The sequence below is a fragment of the Mobula birostris genome, chromosome 4, assembly GCF_030028105.1.
Source record: "Mobula birostris isolate sMobBir1 chromosome 4, sMobBir1.hap1, whole genome shotgun sequence".
Lineage (NCBI taxonomy): Eukaryota > Metazoa > Chordata > Chondrichthyes > Myliobatiformes > Myliobatidae > Mobula > Mobula birostris.
Window position 1 is genome coordinate 118660316 of NC_092373.1, and position 23892 is coordinate 118684207.

Sequence of the window (23892 nt, forward strand, 5' to 3'; positions counted from 1 at the left end):
TTGTAATCTCAGGACAATCTGTATAGGAGCACAGATGTCTTGCTGCAATTGTACAAGGCCTCGGTGAGACCAAGATCTTGAACTTTGATCTTTGCATGTAAGTTGGATCTTCTTCTCTGAGGAAGGACATCGGTGCTATGGAAGGAATCCGTCAAAGGTTCACCAGAGTTCAAGGTTCACTGACATCTAAAGAAACATTGGGTTAATTGGATCAGATTTTAGTAACATGAGAGGAGTATCTTATAAAGATTTACAAAATATTAACAAGACAATACTGGTAAGGTGTAGGGAGGGTGTTCTATTTTGCAGGTGAGACTAAACTCAAAGTCAAAAGTCAAAGTAAATTTATCATCAAAGTATGTATATGTCTTCATATACCACCTTGCAATTTATTTTCTTGTAGGCATTTACAGGAAAACAAAAAAAAATGCAAGTTAATTTATGAAAAGCTATACATAAAGACTGACAACCAACCAACATGCAAAGGAAGACATAGTGTTCAAATAATAAAAATAATAATGCTGAGAACATGAGCTGTAGTCCTGGAAAGTGAGTTCAGAGGTTGTGGAATCAGTTCAGAGTTGAGGTGAGTGAAGTTATCCATGCTGGTTCAGGAGCAATAATTGATTATTCATGGGTAATAACTGATGGTGTGGTACTTCCTGCTCGACGAGAGCAGTGAGAAGAGGGCATGGCCTAAATGGTCGGAGTCCTTGATGATGGATGCTGCTTTCTTGTGTAGTGATCCTTGTAAATATATTCAACGACGAGGAGGGCTTTCCCTGTGAAAAACTGGGCAGCATCCACCACTTTCTGTTGACTTTTCCATTCCTGGGCATTGATGTTTCCATACCAGTCATTATGTAACCAGTCAGGATGCTCTCCACTGTGCATCTGTAGACATCTGTTAAAGTTTTAGATGACATGCCAAATCTACACAAACTTATAAGAAAGTAGAGGAGCCCTGGAACATCTGAACAGCAAAGATGCATCCATCAGGATGCTTTTTATCCACTAATCCAGTACTAGTATTCAGCATTCAATACCATCATCCCCTCAAAACTAATCAATAAGCTCCAATATCTTGGCCTCAGTACCTCCATGTACAATTGGATACTCAATTTCCTCACTTGCAGACCTCAGTCAGTTCAGATTGGTAACAACATCTCCTCCATGATCTCCATCAGCACAGGTGAACCTCAAGGCTGTGAGCTTAGCCCCTGCTCAACTCGCTTAACACTTATGACCGTGTGTCCAATTCATATTCAAGTCTGCTGACGACACCACTATCACTCATTCAGGCTGCTGTCCCCACATACTCCAATCCATTATCCCTGCACCAAAGCTACAGAACTACAGATTCAGAACTAAATATCTACTGCCTAGTGGCACTGACACTAACTATCATGAAGTGCTTTGAACGGCTGGTAATGGCACACATCAAAAACTACATTCCTGCCACACTGGACACTCACCAGTATGTTTACCATCAGAACCGCTCTATGACCCTGGCCCTGACACACCTAGAAAACAAGGAAACTTATGTCAGAGTGCTGTTCCTGGATTTCAGTTTGGCATTCAACAATATTGTACAGTCAGGGTGCGTGACTGCTCCCCACCCCCATCACCTTCAACACAGGTGCCTCCCAGAGCTGTGTGCTGAGCCCACTGCTGTACACCCTGCTCACGTGACTGCACAGCCAAACACCCAAGCAATCACATTGTCAAGTTCACCGATGACACAACACTGGTGGGGCTCATCACCGACGATGATTAGACGGCTACAGAGAGGAGGTGAAAGAGCCTCTTCCTCAAAGTCCAAAAGACAAAGAAGATGGTTATCAATTTCAGGAAAACCCGCACAACTTAGACCCCTCTTTACATCTACAGCACAGCAGTCCCAACCCCCTGGGAGTGCACGTCTCGTACAGCTCTCATGGTCCAAGAAGATGAATGCATCTACTTTGTGCGGAGGTTGAAGAGAGCTGGACTACACACAGCAATACTCATGGCCTTTTACAGATGAGCAATTAAGCAAATCCTAGCATGCTGCCTCGCTGTGGTATGGAAGCTGCACTGTGGCAGACAGAAGTGTTGGCTCTACCACATGTAGTTAAAACAGCTCAATGCATTACCAGCACCAGCCTACCTGCTATCAAGGACATATATATCGAAAGGTGCTGGATAAAGACCAGCAATATCTTGAAGGATCCCACCGACCCTACTTATGGACTGTTTGTCCCACTCTCATCAGGGTAGAGGTTCACAGCATCCATGCCAGGACCACTAGACCTAAAAGGGCTTACTCCCATTCCTCAAAAACAAGATGATCAACACTTCTACCTATTAACCCACCCCACCAACACCACCACAACATTCACATCAGCCAATCCTCTCACAGCCGCTCAGCAGCATTCACCTTCCCATGCACTGCCACTCCACACCTCATACCTACACTGACACAGTCACTGTCCTAATGTGCTTTCATATGTCCTGCTGCTTCCACAAGAGTTCCTCTTGCCAAGAGTCACTTTGTCACTTTCACTAGAAATTCTGCGGATGCTGGAAATCTAAAGCAACACACACAAAATGTTGGAGGGACTCAGCACTCATGGAAATAAATAAACAGTCAACATTTAGGGATGAGACCCTTCTTCAGGGCTGGAAAGGAAGAGGCAAAAACACCAGTATGAAAAGGTAAGAGGAGGGGAAAGAGGATAGCTAGAAGCTGATAGGTGGCAGGTGGGTAGGAAAGATAAAGGGCTGGAGAGGAAGGAAAATGACAAGAGGGGAAAGTGGACCATAGGAGAAAGAAAAGGAGGAGGTGATAGGCAGGTGAGAAGAGGTAAGAGGGGGAAGGATTTTTTTAACCAGAAGGAGAAATTGATATTCATGCCATCAGGCTGGAGGCTACCCAGATGGAATTGACGGCTTTGTGGCTAAACTTGTGGACAATACAAAGATAGTTTAAAAGGCAGGGTTTTTTGAGGAAGCAGAGAAGTGACGGAAGGACTATGACAGATTAGAAGAATGGGCAAAGAAATAGCAAATGGAATACAGTGCCGGGAAGTGTATAGTCATGCACTTTGATAGAAGAAATAAAAGTGTAGACTATTTTCTAAATGGAGAGAAAATTCAAAACTCTAAGGTGCAAAGGGACCTAGGAGTTAGCGTGCAGGATTCCCTAAACGTTAATTTGCAGATCGAGTTGCTGGTGAGGAGGGCAAATGCAATGTTTGCATTTATTTTGAAAGGACTAGAATATAAAAGCAAGGATGTAATGTTGAGGCTTTATAGAGCACTGGTGAGGCCTCACTTGGAGTATTGTGAGCAGTTTTGGGCCCCTTATCTAAGACCAGATGTGCTGACATTGGAGAAGGTTCAAAAGTGGTTCATGAAAATGATTCCAGGATTGAAAGGCTTGTCATGTGAGGAGGCTCGTAGCCTCTACTCACTGGAATTCAGAAGAATGAGGGGTGACCTCATTGAAACCTATCAGATGTTGAAAGGCCTCAATAGAGTGGATGTGGAGAAGATGTTTCCTCCGATGTGGGAGTCTAAGACCTGAGGACACAGCCTCAGAATAGAGGGGCGACCTTTTAGACAGGGGATGAGGTATTTCTTTATCATTATCAAATGAAATCTGTGGAATTCATTGCCAAGTCATTGAGTATATTTAAGCCAGAGATTGATAAATTCTTGATAAGTCAGGACATGAAAGGATACAGGGAGAAGGCAGGAAACTGGGGCTGAGAGGGAAAATGGATCAGCCATTGTTGAAATGGCAGAGCAGACTTGATGGGCCAAATGGCCTAATTCTGCTCCAGTATCTTATGGTCTTATGGTCTTCTAAGGTGTTGCTCCTCAACGCTGAGGGTGGCCACGTCTTGGCACAAGAGAAGGGCATGGACCTCTGAATGGGAAGGGGAATCCAAATTAAAATGTTTGGCCACTAGGAAATTCCGCTTCTGGCAGATGAAGCAGAGGTGCTCAACAAAGCGGTCCCCCAATTTATGATGGGTTTCACCAATGGGTGCCACTTTCTCAGTTCCTTTCAGAATGACCTTATGTACAGATACTCCTCCACCTGTCATCTCTTTATGTACTTACAGGCTATGTACTTGTTGCATTGTTAACATTCAGTTACTTGTACGTTGTATTTTAAAGGATTTTTTACATTTCTATTCATTATTTGGTTTTTATTGTTTTTTATGTTGCATTGGATCCAGAGTAACAACCATTTTGTTCCCCCTTAAGCTCGTGTACTGAAGGATAACAATAAGTAATCTTGAATCTTGAATTCAGGACATCTCTTTAACAGGCAGTCAATCTGTAGTGCCCATTTTAGACACCAGGGGTCATCTAAAAATCTCCTGCGTGCGCACACACAGTTCTTAGTGACGACTGTGGTAGCAATGAGAACACATGATCAGCTCTGGATTTCCGGTTACTTGTCCATCCCATCTGCAAAGTGCTTGGACCGGGAAGTTGAAAAGTTCGCGGAAGAAGAGTGATGCAAAGTGCCTAATATCAGTCACACTACTGAAGACTACATTACCTCTCAAATCAATAGCAACATAAGTACTGGTTAAATGACAATCATCCTGGATATTGAACATAAACATAGAGCAGTAAGCAGAGGAACATACCCCTCAGCCCGCAATATTGTACCAACCAGCTTAAGCTAATGATGCCCAAATATGCTAATCCCTTTCGCCTGAGGAAGCAACAGAACATAAATATATCAGAAACAAATATAGAGCTACTTTTCCTATTTTTTAACAACATCTCAATACAAATATCAAACAGGGCACCAAACAGTGCTTCTTCGTCCCCTGGAATCCAGGGGAAGGACATCCTTCAAAACTGAGCTCTGTTTCTCATCCATCCGCGTAGAGGTACCTGTATATGTGGAAGCATTGTTGTGACGGTGGAGGACGAGAGGAAAATGTCCGCTACAGGCAAACCCATATGTAAACTGGGGTGTGGAGCTGAGCTGGAGGGGCATAGTTCAACATTCAAATTTATTACCAAAGTGTGTACATCATATATAACCTTGAGATTCATCTCCTTGCAGGCACTCATAAAACAACGAAGCACAATAGAACACACAGCAAGACCGCCACGTATCAAATTTGCAAAAGAGGACAAATTGCACGAATAGCAAAAAAACAATAGCACATGGAACAGGGACTGCAAAGGCCCCGAAAGCAAGTCTACAGCTGCACAGCCTGTTTGGCATTGAGGCGAGGGAAGCCCGGTGGCCGCAGTGCGGTCACTGCTCCCGAACCTGGCAGCATGGGGTGCAAGACTCCTGTACCTCTGTATGACAATAGTAGTGAGAAAAGAAGGAAACTGGCCAAACACAGGCAGATATCGCAAAACACCTGTTCATTTTCTGCTCTTGTCCTCGACAGTTTTAATCCTGCTTGACGTTTTAATCAGTGCAGGGTAATCGAGCCAGCCATAGGTCGTCTTCTGCTATCAGACCTCTAGAGTTTAGTTTGCTGAGTTCAGTTTTAGCTTTCTTTCCTTGCACCTAGGTTCTTGAGACAAGCTTCTTTAAAGTCACCGTTGGTTTGTGAGCAATTGTGATACTGTGAGGTTCAAGCAGTCAAGTTTATATGTCAGGCAGAGCAATAGTGATTGGAGACTCGGTGGTTAAAGGAATGGACAGAAGATTCTGTGGCCGTGAAGAAGACTCCAGGAGAGTGTGTTGCCTCCCAAGTGCGAGGGTCAAGGATGCCTCAGACTGACTGCAGGTTATTCCCAAGAGGGAGGGTGAGCAGCCTGAGGTTAAGGTGCACATGGGCAGCAATGACATAGGTAGAAAAAGGGAAGTGGTCCTGCATAGTGATGCTAGGGAGTTGGGGAAGATGCTGAAGAGTGGGACATTCAAGACAGCAATCTCCGGATTACTTCCATTGTCACATGCTAGCCAGGGCAGGAATAGGAATATAATACAGATGAATGAGTGGCTGAGGATCTCACACAGGGAGCAGGGTTTCAAATTTCTGGATCATTGAAATCTCTTCTGGGGAAGGAATGACACATGCAAAAACTATGGGTTACGCCTGAACCTGAGGGTGACCAGTATCCTGTGGGCAGGTTTGCTAGGGCTGTTGAGGAGCATTTAAACTAATTTGGCAGAGGGATGGGAGCCACAGTGATAGGGCAGAAGATGGACAATTGGTACACAACTGATGCAGTGTGTAGTGAGACTGTGAAGAGGGACAGGCAGATGATCAGGCAAAATTGCAGTTAGTGGGATGAGTTGCACTGTAACATGGCGAAAAGAGCGATGAGTACAAGACCGAAGGTGTTACGTTAGAATGCATGTATTAGGAATAAGGTAGGTGATCTTGTAGCACAGTTAGAGGTTGGCAGGTATGATGTTGTGGGCATCACTGAGTTGTGATTGAAAGAAGATCAGATCATCCAAGGATACACATTGTATTGAAAAGCCAGACACGTCAGCAGAGGCGGTGGGGTGGCTATGTTCATAAAAATTGAAATCAAAGCCTTTCAAAGAGGTGACATAGGAACGGAAGATGTGAAATCTTTGTGGGTAGAGTAAGAAACTGCAAAGTTAAAAAGACCCTGATGGGAGTTATATACAGGCTTCCGAACAGAAGTCATGATGTGGGATCTAAATTACGATGGAAGATGGAAACAACATGTAAAAAGGACCATGTTATGATAGTCATGGGAGGTTTCAAAATGCAAGTAGATTAGAAATACAGATTAGTACTGGATCCCAAGAGAGGTTTGTAGAATGCTTACAGGGTGGCTTCTTTTAGAATAGTTTGTGGTTGAGCCCACTAGGGGGTGTGTACTGAACCGAATTTGATGAGGAAGTTAAGGTAAAGGAACCCTTAGGAGACAGTGATCATAATATGATAGAATTCACTCTGCAGTTTGGGATGGAGAAGCTAAACTCAGATGTATCAGTATTACAGTTGGGTAAAGGGAATTACTGAGGCATGAGAGAGGAGATGGCCAAAGATGATTGGAAGGGGATACTAGCAGAGATAATAGCAGAACAGCAACAACTGGAGTTTTGGGGGACAATCTGGAAGGTACAGGATAAATACATCCCAAAGATAAAGAAGTATTTTAAAGGGAGGATGAGGCAACCATGGCTGACCAGGGAAGTCAAAGAGAGCATAAAAGAAAAGAGGGGGTACATAATATAACCAAAATTAATGGGAAGGTAGAGGATTGGGAAGCTTTTAAAAAACAACAGAAGGCAATTCAAAAGCCACAAGGAGAGAAAAAATGAAACATGGAGGTAAGCCACCCAATAATATAAAAGAGGATACTAAAAGCTTTTTCAGATAAAGAGTAAAAGAGAGGCAAGAGTGAATATTGGATTCAAAGGTTCAATGGTTCAAAGGTTCATTTATTATCAAAGTATGTATGCCACATACAACTCTGAGATCTGTCTTTCCAGATAGTCATGAAACAAAGAAAACCATAGAAGTTGTTCAACGAAAAAAATCAAGCCATCCTCCCCCACACACAAAAAAAACACATCGTGCAAACAGCAAGAACAACAAACCCCAAATCCCTCACACAAAAAAACACAAATTGTGCCAAACGGCAACACAAAAGAAAAGGCAAAAAACACAGAAAATATAAAACATAAAACTGAAAGAGCCACAGCCCACAGTCCAATCCATAAATCGCACAACTTCAGTAACATCCTCTGACAGCATCGAAAGAGAGAGAAACCACTCAAACGCAGAGGTGATAGGCAGTCACACAGTCACCTTATCCAGCAGGGAGAAATCCATCACAGCATTGAGCAATTGGCAGGTAATCAGCAGTGAACCCTAGATCACTTTCCTCATTCACTTGGACGTCTCAATCTTCCTCGACACTTGAATCAGCGATTAATGGACGCTCTTCAGCAAAATGGAGTCAATCATGGGTTCACGCCCCATCTCTAAGCTTCACCTCAAGGCCACTCTTGCTTGCTTCTTGGAATTTTCTCCGAGAGTGCAAAGCACTAGACATTCAGTCAATCTCCAAACTGCAAATCACAGGCTCTAACAGTTCCAGAAACACATTTAAGATAAAAGGAAGATACAGAAGTGAAATAAACAGTTTCATAAACTATCCGGAAGATGTCACCTGAGGAAGTGTTGTTCATTGGCATCAACTTGACTGGGTTGATGGAAAATTATGCTGGAGAGGTAATAGTGGGGGACAAATTTATGGCAGATAAATGTAACAAGTATTCTGCATCAGCCTTCATTGGGGAAGACACTAGCAGTATACCACAAATTCGAGAGTGTTGGGGGGAGAAGTAAGTGTAGGTTCTATTACCAAGGAGAATGTGCTCAGGAAAATGAATGGTCTGAAGGTAGATAGGTCACCTGGACCAAATGGATAATACCACAGGGTTCTGAAAGAGGTGGCTGAAGAGATTGTGGTGGTATTTGTAATGATCTTTCAAGTATCACTAGGTTCTGGAATGGCTCTGGAAGATCGGAAAATTGCAAATGTCACAATTCTTTAGAAAGGGATGGAAGCAAAAGACAGGAAAATATAGGCCAGTTAGCCTCAGTGGTTGGAAAGGTGTTGGAGTCCGTTATTAAGGATAAGGTTTCGGGGTACTTGGAGACACATAATAAAATAAATCAAAGTCATCATGGTTTCCTTAAAAGAAATTCTTGCTGGTCAAATTTGTAGGAATTCTTTGAAGAAATAACAAACAGGATAGACAAACAGAGTTAATGTATGTTGTTTACCTGTATTTTCAGAAAGCCTATGATGAGGTGCCATACATGAGTCTGCTTAACAAGATAAGAGCCCATGATATTATGGGAAAGATACTAGCATGGATAGAAGATTGGTTGGCTGACAGGAGGCAAAGAGTGGAAATAAAGGAAGCTTTTTCTGGTTGGCCACCGGTGACTAGTGGTGTTCTGCAGGGGTTGGTGTTGGCACCACTTCCTTTTACGTTATATGTCAATGATTTGGATGATGAAATTGATGAGTTTATAGCCAAATTTGTAGACAATACGAAGTTAGGTGGATGGCAGGTAGTGTTGAAGAAGCAGGGAATCTGCAGAAAGACTTAGACAGATTGGGAGAATGGGAAAGAAGTGGCAGATGGAATATACTGCAGGAAAGTGTATGGTCATGCACATTGGTTGAAGGAATAAATACATAGCCTACTTTCTACATGGGGATAAAATTTTAAAAAATCAGAGGTGATAAAGGAAGTTGGGAGTCCTCATGCAGGATTCACTAAAGATTAACTTCCAGGTTGAGTCAGTGGTAAGAAAGGCAAATGCATTGTTGTAATTAATTTCGAGAGGACTAGAGTATAAGAGCAAAGATATAATGCTGAGGTTTTAATGCATTGATCAGACCGCACTTTAGAGTATTGTGAGCAGCTTTGGGTCCCTTATTTTAAAAATTATTTAGAGAGGATCGAGAGGAGTTTCATGTGAATGATTCTGGGAATGAAACTGTTAACATATGACGTCTTGGTCCTGTACACACTGGCATTTAGAAAAACGAGAATGACCTCATTGAAACTTATCAAATATTAAATAGCCTACTTAGAGTGGATGTGGAAATAATGTTTCCTGCAGTGGGTGAGTCTAGCACCAGAGGGCCAGGCTCAGAATAGAAGGATGTCCACTTAGAATAGAGATGAGGAGGAATTTCTTTAGCCAGAGGGTGGTGAATCTGTGGAATTCATTGCCACGGATGACCAAGACATTGAGTTCATTTAAAGTGGAGGTTGATAGTTTCTTGATTAGTCAAGGCATCAAAGGTTAAAGAGAGAAGGCAGGAGAATGGGGTTGAGAGTGATAATCAGTCAGGCATGATGGAATGGTGGAGGAGACTTGATGAGCCAGATGGCCTAATTCTGTTTCTATGTCCTGTGGTTCATGGTCTTTTATTTTGTTCATTGTTGGTAACATGCTCTTATTGTCCAAGTAAGTGTATTTTTGTATGTACGTGGATATATGGACATGCTACTGATAAGATTTGTATCTGGTGAACACAGAACACAGAACATAGACGAGTACAGCACAGGAACAGGTTATTCAGTCCACTAATTGCAGACCTCCAGCTCAAATACCTCCCTTCAACCACTACCCTCTGTCTTCTATGCTCGAGCCAGTTCTGAATCCAAACAGCCAATTTGCCATGGATCTCATTCATCTTAATCTTCTGGATTAACCTCCCATAAGGGACTTTGTCAAGTGCCTTACTAAAATCCATGCTGACAACATTCACTGCCCTACCCTCATCATCTTGTCAAAAAACTCAATGAAGATGGTAAAGCATGACCTACCCTGCACAAAGCCACGTTGGCTCTCTCTAATTAGGCCATGGGTTTCCAAATGCTCATATATCTTATCCCTATGAATTTTCTCCAGCAATTTCCCTACTATTGATGTGAGACTCACCAGTCTATAATTCCTAGGATTTTCCCTTGTTCCCTTCTTAAATAGGGGTACAGCATTAGCCATTCGCCAGTTCTCTGGGACCTCGCCTGTGGCTAGAGGGCTACTGATCAAGGGCCCACCAACCTCATCTCTTGCATCCTTCAATAATCTGGCATAAATCCCATCAGGCCCTGGGGATTTATCCACCTTAATACTCATTTGGATGCCCAACACTACCTCTCCTTTGACCTCTAAATGCCCTGACATATTTATACACTCAACACTGATCTCCTGGTCCTCCATATCCTTTTCTTTGATAAATACCAAAGCAAAGTACTCATTAAGTACCTCACTCACATTCTCTGCATCCAAGCAAATGGACCCTCCGTTATCCTTGAGTGGTTCCACCCTCTTCCTAGTTATCCTCCTCAACTTCATGTATGTATGGAAGTCTTGAGATTCACCTTAATCCTACTTGCCAAGAACTTTTCATGGCCCTTCCTGGATCTCCTAATTCCCTTCTTTAGTTCTTTCCTGGCTTCTTTATGCTCCTCATGTGCTCTGTTTGATCCTAACTTCCGAAGCTTTACATCTTTTTCCTTTTTATTCTTGACTAAATTCATCACCTCTCTTCATATCCAAGGATCTACAGTATTACCTTTTCATCCTTCCGTCCTTCCTTTCTAAAAGGAACATACCTTTCCTGTACTCTGTGCAATTGATCTTTAAACACCCTCCACATGTCTGATATGGACTTGCCACAGAAAAGGTGTTCCCAGTTAATGCTTCTAAGTTCCTGCCTAATGCCCTCATAATCTGCCCTACTTCAATTTAAAATTCTCCCCCAAGGACCATACCTATCCTTATCTACTAGTATCCTGAATGATAAGGAGTTGTGGTCACTGCTCCCTAACTGACCCATTGAAAGGTCAGTCACCTGGCCAGACTCATTATCGAAAACCAGGTCCAGTATGGCCTCTCCTCTCACTAGACATCCACATATTGATTTAAGAAACCCTCCTGGATACACTTAACAAATTCTGCCGCATCAAAACCCCTTGCACTAAGAAGGTCCCACTTTATATTAGGGAAGTTGAAATACCCCATGACAACAACCCTATTATTTTTACACCTTTCCTTAATCTAATTACATATCTGTTCCTCAATGTCCCAGTTTGCTATTAGGGGGTCTGTAGTACAATGCCATCAGTGCAATTGCACCTGCCTTATTCCTGAGTTCCACCCAAATGGACTCTGTGTCTGACCCCTCCATTATGTCTCTCCTGAGTGCAGCTGTGATATTGTCCCTGATTAGTAGTGCAACTCCATCAGGACACCCCAACCCCACGTTAGGTCCTCCTCTATTCCTTCTAAAACTTTGAAAACCTGCTACATTAATCACCCATTCCTGCCTCTCTCTCAACCAAGTTTCAGTAATGGCTACAACATGGTAGTTCCATGTACTGATCCGTGCCCCAAGTTCATCACCCTTAGCTATATTACTCCCAGAATTAAAATATACACACTTCAAACTATCCACACCTTCCCTGTCATCTCCCTTCCGGTCCGATCCTTCCCTTACTGACCTGGGGACTCCAGTTCCTAGCCCCCTGCAAAGCTTGTTTAAACCCTCCAGAATAACAGCAGCAAACCTCATGGCCAGGATATTGGTTCCCCTCTAGTTCAGATACAACCTGTCCCTCTTGTACAGGTCACCCCTTCCCCAGAAAATGTTCCAATGATCCAAGAACTTGAAATTCTGTCCCCTGCACCATCTGCGCAGTCACTCATTCATCCATGCCAAAGCCCCATTACTACATGAACTAGCCCATGACACAGGGAGTAATCCAGAGATTACAACCTTGGATGTCCTTCTCTTTAGTCTCTTTTCTAATTCTATACACTCGCTGCGCAGGACCTCTTCCCATGTCATTGGTCCCAATATGCACTATGACCTCTGGCTGTTCACCCTCCCCTTTGAGAATATCCTGCAGCCACTCCAATACACCCTGGACTCTAGCGCCTGAATGGCAACAATTCTGGTGCCTCTTCTGCAGCTACAGAATCTCTTTTCTGTCCCTTTAACTTTTGAGATGTAATCAATCAACGACTAATCTGCTGGAGAAACTCACTTGGTCAAGGACATTTATGGAAGGAAGTAAATTGTTGACGTTTTAGGTTGAAACCCAGCATGAGTTCTGATGTAAGGTTTCAGCTCAAAACATTGGCAATTCCTTTCCCTGCATAGATGCTGCTGAAGCCTCCGAGTTCCTCCAATTTCCAGCAGCTGCAGTTTCTTGCGCTTCAATAGAATCAAAGTTGGAAAGAATAAAAGTTGTCATGTAACTGAATTACTGAGTGATGAAGGGAAGAAGGTAACTTTAGTAGTTGCCAACGAAAAAACTGTGTGCTGATCATAGCTGAACTGATCATTGTTGGTGTATCAGTATTCTGTATATGATCTTTTAAATTTTGAAGTAACTTGTAGCAAGATTTGTAGCAAAGGAACAGATTTGTAAACGTTAGGTGTGCATTGGTGGTTCAGTGGTATAAGTCTCACCTGCCACACGGGAAGCCCAGGTTCAATTCTGGCCAATGCAAACGTTGAGGGTGACATGGTGGCATAGCAGTTAGTGTGACACTTGACAGTGATAGCAACCTGGGTTCAGATCCACAGCTGTGGGTAAGGGGATTATATGAACTCCCTGTGACCATGTGGATATCCTCTGGGTCCTCCAGATCCCCCCAGAGAAGTACGAATTAGTAGGTTAGTTGGCCACATGGATGTAACTGGGTGGCTCATTCGGACAGGAGGGCCTGTTACCCTGCTGTATCTCTATAATAATTCTGGGATTTGAGGCTGGTTCATAACAATACTATTGGATGCTTACTTGGGAACATCGACAAAATGTAAGTGGAAGCACTTTATTCAGGGCCCTGAAGTTTCACTTATTTCTGTAATCTGCAGTAATTGTAAATAAATTAATTTTTATCTACAGCTGTTTTGTCTCAAGTTGTGTATTCCATGTGTAACAATCCTGAAACCTCTCAGACTGATTAAGCCTGTCAGTGTAAAATCATATATCTAAGACTGGAGAGGAAAAGGAACCTCAGTTTCACATCTTATTAAAAAAGGCACTTCTGACAGAACAGTACATGCTCCATTCTACACTGGAGTGTCACCCAAATTTTGGGCTTGGGTCATTCTTCAGTGTGGAGCACTTCTAACTACTTGAAATTCTGAAAAATGAAATTTCTCCAAACTTTGTTTTGTTTATGTTATAACCTTTATTTTAGACTCTGTAATGAAGACCAGATTTTGGCATTGATCAATCTTTAAAAGAACTTCTATATTTTAAGGCATTTTTTGCAGAGTTTACACAGATGAAAGACATTACCATCACAACATCAAAATACTGAATTTAAGTTAAAATGAAATGACAAACAAAGATTTCAAAGTCAATCCTGCAAATAAAAACCATGCACCTTAATAAATTTACTTTAATAAATATACATTAGCTCTGTTTGCTCTCATTTTTTTTGGCCTCTCCTATGAGGTATTTCATGGTGCATGTTAGACCTGTCAGAATGTATAGGTGAAGACTTAGAAAGGTGAGGTCATTCTGTTCTTGTTGCTGGCCTACTGGAGAGTCTGGCAGGGTATTCTCTGCTATAAAACTTTGTAACACTTGTGTTTTCTTATCAGCAGACCTTCTGTTTCTTTGATTAACTCTCCACTATCATCTCTTCAGTCTCTGATTGCACTTTGATAATTGTGAGATGATCTTAAGTTTTCCTGTCTCCCTTCTTTTTTTGTATCTCTCTTTCTCTTTAAAGGTATTGCTGATATTTCACTGGGTCTCCTTTGATTGTGTCTTTGTATGTTTTTGATCGGTCTGCTGATGATTTTGGAGCCATCTTGACAACTTCACTGCCAGTTGTGTGATGGTAATGACATTTCTCACTTTTTAAAGAAAAAGTTGGCTAATTTTCGCACTTGCTAATTTGACTAGATATGCTTGTAAATGTAATTTAAATATACAGAAATAAAGTGAAGTTATTTACGTCTCAGTTAAAAAACTCAAATAGTAACTCATTTGTGAATGACACATGAGAAACATTCTCTCAGATCAGAAGGTATAAATCTTTAAATTACTCACATTTCCGGACATCAAAATGTCTGTCTTCTGCCATAACAGCCACTTGCTTCCCTGTCACTTCTCATTTCTGTGACAACCACATAGCAGTTGTTTGGAAAAACTTTATTGGTCTCTTAAAATGTGCTGCTTCTTGGTAATGACAGAAGTGTTGGGGGCAGTGGTTCTTTGTCGTAAAAAATGTACAAATTATATAAAAACTAATGCGCATGAATTGGACATGTGTTTTAAAACTTCTTTTGTGAAAAGACAAACTAAAAGTTTCATGGATTTAATACATTATTATTTTATTTTGAAGTCCAAGTTACAGAGTCTTGACAAGCCCAAAACAGTGAAATTCTGGCACATTCAAGTTTTAGCTCATTTAAAAATTAAGGCAACATTATTTATGAAGCATACAGAAAAAAAAGTTGAGTTATTATTACTTAACTTTTAAAACTACAGTACTTGTTTTTGTGAAAACTACATTTTTCTTGAAAATCTACCCCAGGGACAGAAAAGTTACCCTACTTAAGAATCACCCACTTATGTTTGTGCAATGAATGATGTCCAAGGTTAAGAGTTGGTAGGGAGTGGATACGATGTGTGAAGGCATTGACCATGAAGATAAACCTAGCAATGAAGAACTTTGTAGATGGTTTATACATTTTGGAAATATTGAGAAGGATATTTTGGATGCTGTGAATTCTGCAATAGCTAGAGCATGAATGTTCTCTCAAGTACTGTTGTTGCTCACTTTTAACTTTTGAATAGATCAAGCTACAAGTAGTTCTCAGGAATGGAACCAAGTTGCAACCTGGGGACTGTTATAATATGCTGTTAAGCACAAATAAAATTAAAGAAAAGTCGTGTGTCTATGAAATTAACCTATTGGAAAATGTTTGCTTGCAGAGAAATTGTTAAATCAATTAAGTATTAAGTATATGAAGGAAGACTACAATGATCAAATTTTGTAAATTTGAATATTATTTTCAATTCTTCTCTGGAAGTTTCACAATTTACGATTAATTTTAACCTGTCTTCTCTATTATTATTAAAGTGTGCCAAAAATCAGAGGACGTTTTCACCAGAATTCTGCAGTCATTCTGATGTCTTTCCTTTGAAAATCATTCAAGGGCTTTTGCAAGTTGAACAGCAAAGTGCAGGAATAGAGCAAGAATTGAGAGAAAATTGGAGGTACCCAAAAATACTAACAATGCCAAAAGAAAGGGAGCTTTCTAACATAGCTCTACTTTACAATGCACTGCCAAGTTTATCCATTTTCCATCAGGCCTGCAGATTGTATGACACCCTACAGGTCTTACTCCTTCCCTGATATTCTGGAAGCCCAGAGGAATTTCAAGATTCAAAATAGTTTCTTATCAGTCTTATCAGTACACGAGTGTAAAGGGGAACAAAATGGTTGTTACTCCAGATCCAATGGAGCATAAAAAACATAATAAGGATAAAGAACAAAATTATAAAACACAATAAGTAGACTGTAACTATAAAAGCAATCTTACAACACATACAATGGCATGGTACTATGGTGGATAGCATAGTACTATACAGTACCAGTGACCCAGGTTCAATTCCCGCCGCTGCCTGTGAGAAGTTTGGACATTCTCCCCATGACCGCGTGGATTTCCCGTGGGTGCTCCAGTTTCCTCCGACAGTCCAAAGATGTACCAGTTGGCATGTTTTAATTGGTCGTTGTAAATCATCCTGTGATTAGGCTGGGGTTAAATCGGGCATTGCTGGCTGGCACAGCTTCAAGGGCTAGAAGGACCTATTCTGTGCTGTATCTCAATACAAAAAATAAATAACTAAATAAAATATAAACTAGTAACTGTTGTATACATAGACTGATTTTATATACATAAAGTGAAGCTCAGTGCTGTGACTGTAATGGTGGTGGGATGGGTTAATGGGAGGAGGTGTTGATCGGCCTGATGACTTGAGGGAAGTCATTCTTTTAGAGTCTAGTAGTGCAGATGTGGATGCTGTGTAGCTTATTCCCTGATGGGAGTGGGACAAGCAGTTCATGAGCAGGGTGGGTGGGATCCTTCATGATATTGCTGGTCTTTTTCTGGCACTTTTCTGTATCTATGTCCTTGCTGATGGTAGACTGTTGCCAGTAATATGTTGGGCAGTTTTAACAGCCAGGTGTAGAGCCCTCCTGTTTGCCATAGTGCAGCTTCCATGCCACAAGGCGGTTCATCATGATAGGATGCTCTCAGCCACGCATCTGTAGAAGGTCGTGATTACTGATGTGCATAGTCCTGCTCTCTACAGCCTCCTCTGAAAGTAAAAGAATTGATGAGCCTTCTTGATTGTGGAGGATGTGTTCTGCAACCACGAGAAGTTGTGTGTGATGTGCATTCCCAAGAGTTTGAAACCACTTGAAATTTCCACTGCTGTGCCACCGATGTAAAGAGGGGTGTGAGTGGTGTGAGGTCTCCTGAAGTCGATATCCATCTCTTTTGTCTTGTTGACACTGAGGAAGAGGTTACTTGCCTGGCACCAGGCCTCAGGCTCTTTGCTACTAAAGTACGAGTATCTGTCAGGGAAAAGAGAATTAACAAATATTCATCCTAAATTTGTTGATTTATTTAGCAATAAGTTGGCTCTTCCAGCCCTTCAAACTACTCTGCCCCAGCAATCCCACAACCCAATTAACGCTAACCTAATCTCAGGATCATTTACAATGAACAATTACTCTACCCATTACATATTTGGACTGTGGAAGAAAACTAAAGCACCCAGGAAAAACTCAGCACATTCCACATGGACGACATACAGAGAACCTCTACAGAATAGCACCAGAATTGAACTCCAAACTCCAAACTCCAGAAAACCCTGAGCTGTAATTGCTTCGCACTAACCACTACACTACCATAGTACCCAAATTCAACCACATTTTCACTGGACTTAAGCATCTTCTTTATCTGAAAATTGCACTGTGTTCTAACCAGCTCCACATGCAGCCAGTGCTGGCACCCAAACAAGTCACTGAGGACTCTAAATAGTGTACTTGGAAGAGTTTGTACTACTAATCACTTAACTCACCAGGCATGATTAACTTATGATATTAGTTGGTTCTTTCTGCTCTAAATGATTAGCATTGGTGACAAATCAGCATTGTAGGAAGATTGATGTCATGTTCTGCCTCTTCTGCTCGTTTGAGGTGCATGGGTATCACATGCTGTGCTCTTGTGGTACCAAGGTGCAAAGAGGTGATCATACTTTTCTGGTGGACAAGTCACAAATACTAATCACCTTAATTTTCCAATTTTTTAAATTAAAAGGCTGAAGGGTGACTGATTGAGATGTTTAAAATGATGAAATGATTTAACAAGATAGAGCCGGCGATCCAGAGTCCAGCAAAAGGTAACATCTTTGTCCACACAAGTGAGGGTATCAAAATTCCTCATCTAAAAACCCAGATATCCGCTTACAAGTAGTTTCCAACTTTGGCACTGAACATTATTGTAAAAAGCAAAATGGGAAAATGGCAAGAAAATTCACTAGAGGACGATTTTTCCTTCTGTTTTGCTGTATCTTATTTGATTTGCTTCCTTTGGATTCTCCCTCCCCTCACTGAATAAAAGCAATTAATTTATGTAATTATGACCTTTCTTCTCTCTAGCATGCACACATATGGAAGGGGCAGGCAAGGGTTACACATGAAATTACCCCAGAGAGGCACAACATTCCAACATCCAGGTTCTTGTGTCATGAAGGAAAGGATACTGTTGCATTCTTCGTATAATACAATGGCTTAGTAAAATAAGATGCCGAGATTACTTGTAGGATAACTAGCAGCACTGATCTGATTGGTGATCAAACAAGAGGTCTATATTCCTGATCAGTTTGTCACAGTTTGCCTCCCATTGGAACATTCCAAGCATCTCGCTCTTTTGTGTCCATTGTTTTTTCATGCAGCTTTCCATTAAAGAGGCAATCAAAAGCAATCCCTGCCCCACACCCATTCACATCCACCACTGCTGTAACAAGCAGGAAATCAGATGGAAAGACCAGCTCAGCAATTGCCTTTTTTCAGTTCTTCACTCTCAACATTAAGGAAATGAAATTCTTGGGAACGTTCCAACTATTGCACCGGGACCAGAGAATTCAGCTGTTAGTGCTCCTGGAGTATGTGACACAGCAATTGTTCGATATATCTCCAGCATGTACATATCTGGATCAAACTAGTATTTCTCAGGAATCTGCCTGCCCACAGACTTAGTGCATGCAATATTGGTGGCTGTAACAGGACATTAGGCTGAGCACTCTGGTAGGATACTCCCTCTGGCTAGGAAACTGCTTGTCTTTGCTCACACAGTAGGCCAGCTACCAGAACATTCCAGATCTTCTGTAAAGCAGAGACTACAGGGGCCTCCACATTTCTATTGCTGCATTCAAAATGGGTAAGCAGGAGTTCTTTCCTTTAACTGGTTACATAGCAAAGGACAAGTTCTGGAAAATCCAGGAACGCAAAGAGCTGAGGATTTTCACCATCGCCCACAAAAGTTGCTGGTGAATGCAGCAGGCCAGGCAGCATCTATAGGAAGAGGTACAGTCGACGTTTCGGGCCGAGACCCTTCCTCAGGACTAACTGAAAGAAGAGCTTGTAAGAGATTTGAAAGTGGGAGGGGGAGGGGGAGATGAGAAATGATAGGAGAAGACAGTTGGGGGAGGGATGGAGCCAAGAGCTGGAAAGTTGATTGGCAAAAAGGATACCAGGCTGGAGAAGGGAGAGAATCATGGGACGGGAAACCTGGGGAGAAAGAGAAAGGGGGAGAGGAGCCCAGAGGGTGGAGAGCGGGCAAGGAGTTATAGTGAGAGGGACAGAGGGAGAAAAAAAGGGGGGGAAATAAAAAATATATATTAAAAATATATTAAATAAATAAATAAGGGATGGGGTGTGAAGGGGAGGAGGGGCATTAACAGAAGTCAGAGAAGTCAATACTCATGCCATCGGGTTGGAGGCTACCCAGATGGAATATAAGGTGTTGTTCCTCCAACCTGAGTGTGGCTTCATCTTGACAGTAGAGGAGACCGTGGATAGACATATCAGAATGGGAATGGGACATGGAATTAAAATGTGTGGCCACTGGAAGATCTTGCTTTCTCTGGCGGACAGAACGTAGGACACAGGCTGGGAGACCGTTTCGCTGAACATCTACACTCTGTCCGAAAGGGTCTCGGCCCGAAACGTCGACTGTACCTCTTCCTATAGATGCTGCCTGGCCTGCTGCATTCACCAGCATTTTTTGTGTGTGTTGCTTGAATTTCTAGCATCCGCAGATTTCCTCGTGTCAGGATTTTCACCATGTTTATTTATCTGTATGAACTATCAAAAGACCCGATTTACACTGCTATCAGTTTCAGCAATGAAAGCCAGGTTGCCACTGAACAGAGTTACTATGAGAACAACCGGAAACCACAATATGAACATGTACGTAGCTTGCAGTGTTAGGAACTGCTGTGGTCATAACACAAGCGTGTTGTTTCATCTGGCACTATCTGCCATTAACTTTGTGAATTTTCTCAGTTAACAAACCAAATCTGTTGATAAACATCAGGAAATGATAAGATCAGATGGCAAACCTGTTGCTTAACAGTGGCTGTCCATGCTTAAGTAGACATGATTCATGAAGGGAGGCCAGAGCTAATCTATATAAAAAAAAGTCATATAAGCTTCTGTGATGGGATCCATTCACACATGGATACGGGGCCAGAGTGAAACTAGAATGGGGAGGTGCAGTGAGAATCCCTAAAGAGGGTTGTACATGGATTTGAAGATGCTGCTAATGGAGGCACGAGGACTACAGGTACTGGAATATGAAGCAACAAACAATCTTCTGGAGGAACTGAAGAGGATCACAGCCTCTGTCAGAGGGAAGGAATTGATGATGTTTTGGGTTGCAACCTGAAACGTTGACAGCTCCTATCTTCACATAGGAACTGCTGAGAATCCCCACTGAATTCCTCCAGCAGATCGTTTGCTGCTTCAAGAGGCAGCTGATGTCAACAGCCAAGTTTCCTTTAGATTAATTCTGAACCTGGCCGTGAACTTGGGCTGGGTGGAGAAGGAGAACTGACGTTGGGGGATCACAGAAGAGAAGGGTGGGATTTTTAGCTGTGATTGAAAGATGCTGTACAGAAAGACAAAAACAAGAAAGACAAAAAGCTTGTTCCTGGGAGCCCATGGGAACATTTCTCCTAACTTAACTAAGGGCTGGGTGTAACGATGCATTGTTTATTTATTTAAAGATACAGCACAGTAATACACTGTTCCAGCCTAATGAACCTGTGCCATCGACTACGCCCATGTCATTAATTAAAATAGTGATCCATACTGAACGTCTTTGAAATGTGGGAGGGAACTGGAGCAGACAGAGGAAACATGGTCATGGAGAGAGCATACAATCTTCTTACAGACAGTGGCAGAATTGACCCTGCTGCTTTAATAGCCTTATGCTAACAACAGTGCTACCCTGCTGCCCCACGGCATCTAGCATAAATTGGTTCTCAGTAGTCACATACACACACACACACACACACACACACGCACACACACACACACTCATACACAAACACACTCTCACACACACACACGCAAACTCACACTCATCCACAAACACACGCACACACACACCCACTCATACACAAACACACACACACACAAATAGAGTATTTACTTTAAAAAAAATGGTGTATATGGTAGATTAAAATTTTCATACATACTGTAAATTAGTTAACCAGTCACATAAATATAGAGTTTTAAACTTGACCAGCTATGAACTCAGTTGATCACCTTAGTTCACTGAACTCTTTGCTGCACACTTTACATATCTAAAGTAAAAACTTAAGACACCGGTAACTCCAGCAGACAATTTCCCCAGGTGGGCCTCATACCCATATGGTCTTGCATCCTGTTCTGCAGATTTTTCCTCAACATAATTGTTCTCATGACTCTGAGTGCATTGTATTAAATATAATGGATCACCATCTTTGAGGTGTCATCTATATGCACTGTCCAGATAAAACTTAACAGAGAGGTTAATAATTCTTATCAGTGACAGTTACATTTATAACTTATCTGGTATGTTACTGGATACCATGAACTCAGTCATGACAACCTTCTGCTTCTTGTTAAAGCTAGCCACCTTTCATTTTTGATTTCACATCACTTTACATTCTGGTTTCCACCCTGATTCATCGTAAACACCAGAGTGATCTTCTTTCCTACTATTGCAATATTTAAGGTCACAAAGCTAATGTGTGTCCAGCAGAAATTATTTTGAGGAATAAGGAAGTTGTAAAGAAATTAAGTAAATACAGTATATTTTTAAATTTTTAATTTATTTATTGACATACAGTATGGAATAGGCCCTTCTGACCCTTCAATCCACCCCAAATTTAATCCTATTCCAATCACGGGACAATTTACAATGACCAATTAACCTTACAACCGTACATTTTTGACTGTGGGAGGAAACCAGAGCCCCAAGAGGAAACCGACGTGGTCACAGGGAGAATGTACAAATTCCTTACAGGCAGTGGCAGGAATTGATGCCAAGTTGTTGCCCTTTTTCAATAGGCTTGAATAGGTCCATTTAATGTCAGAGAAATGTATACAATATACATCCTGAAATTCTTTTTCTTTGCAAACATCCACGAAAACAGAGGAGCGCCCCAAAGAATGTATGACAGTTAAATGTTAGACCCCCACAGCTCCACCCACCACACACAAGCAGCAACAAAACAACGACCCACCCCTCCCCTACCAGTAAAAAAAACATCAGCGCCCTCCACCGAGCACTCAAGCATGCAGCAAGCTTCAATAAAGACACAGACTTGCAGTACCCCAAAGACTGCTCATTCACCCAGTAATTCGACATACCACAGGCTCTCTCTCTCTCTCTAATAAGGGAAAAAGAGGTGACCCCATTTCACAGCCAAGACCCTTCCTCAGGAATGGATTTGTATCTGTCCTCGTGGAATAACTAAAGGCCCATAGAGGTACAATGTGAATAACAACTTCAAAGAAAAGTAAAAAAAATGTTTAATCAGTTTGAAATGTAATAAATCCCAGGAGTTGATGACTTGCATCCTAGAATTTTGAAGGAGGTAGATAAGAACACAGGGAATGCACTGGCCTTTTACCTTGCACATAGCAGTGAATTTATAATACTTGCATCTGTTTCTTCTGTTCCAACAAATTAATCTTCAGTTTATCTCCAAAACTTTAAACTCTGATGTGCCCATTTTCAGTTGCTCCTCTCAGATTATGGCTATACTTTATTAGGTTGGTATGAAGAACCCCCATGCCGGTTATAAATGCCTTCAGTGTATCCTTAGAGCTGTGGAACGAGCTCTACATTGCAAAACAATCCTCTCTTAAAGCACTCAACTTCATCGGTGTTCAAGTAGCTCCATTCAACTGTGCAGTAAATAATGAGAGCTGGGCTCTTCCTCAGAACTCAAGCAGTTGAATTTTTCTGCCTACATCAACTTTGGCATCACTCCAATACTTCATACTGAGCCTGATTGTGGGATGCTGTGTTGATACAGCTATTTTACTAAAACACCTGTGCACACCTGTTGTTTGAAGAGATTTCAGATTCTTCCACTGAATTTGTTATTTACAAGACTTGCGATTAACTCTATGTTACTGTTTGCACCCAACCCTGCCAGCTTCCAGGGTTTAGACGCACAGATTCTCCAGAGCATGGATAGCTGGCATGGCCCTTTTAAAGATTTAGGCCGCTCTGTTAATTGATGGCACATTTTGGCACCAGGATTTTAGTATTTAAAGAACACCCGAACTCAGGTTCAATGCTCAATCTTCAGCTCAACTTTAGTTCAGTCTGCAATTGCATTTTTGGGTTTCTGTCTCATTCAGAGTCTCATATAGCATCTAGTCAAGAGCCTTGTTCTCCTCCCAGTCTCAAGTCTAATCTCAGATACTCCAGCTCTTGGGTCCTTATCATCCTCGCCAAGGCATCTCGTCACACCCAAGTGCTCCAAGGGTTCCAAGTCTCTGTCAAAATGACAACACTAACTCGGGCATTTGCAATAGACTGTCTCCCACTGGCCCTGGACAAGGAATACCAGTCCTTCTGGGACACAAATTCCAGGTCTATTCTGCTGACCAATATGTTACTTAGCATTCCAGGTCCATTGCTCAACCTTATCTTTGGCTTATTGGCCACATCTGAAATTTTGTCCTGATTTTTTGTGATATCACTCTGGAGGAACATTGTATCATTTCTTAATGCATGCATTTCTAAATGACAATAAACGAGGACTGAGTGTCCTCATAACCTAAT

The 23892-nt window shown here is 41.8% G+C and overlaps 1 protein-coding gene across 1 annotated transcript in view; it reads right to left on the reverse strand.

The window, feature by feature from the left end:
- Positions 1–14633, reverse strand: part of LOC140196007 (uncharacterized) — a 31488-nt gene extending 16855 nt beyond the window's left edge. The window contains exon 1 of the mRNA XM_072254695.1: positions 14576–14633. The gene's annotated coding sequence lies outside the window, so the exon portion shown is untranslated. The remainder of the gene's footprint in view (positions 1–14575) is intronic.
- Between the last annotated feature and the right edge of the window lie 9259 nt (positions 14634–23892).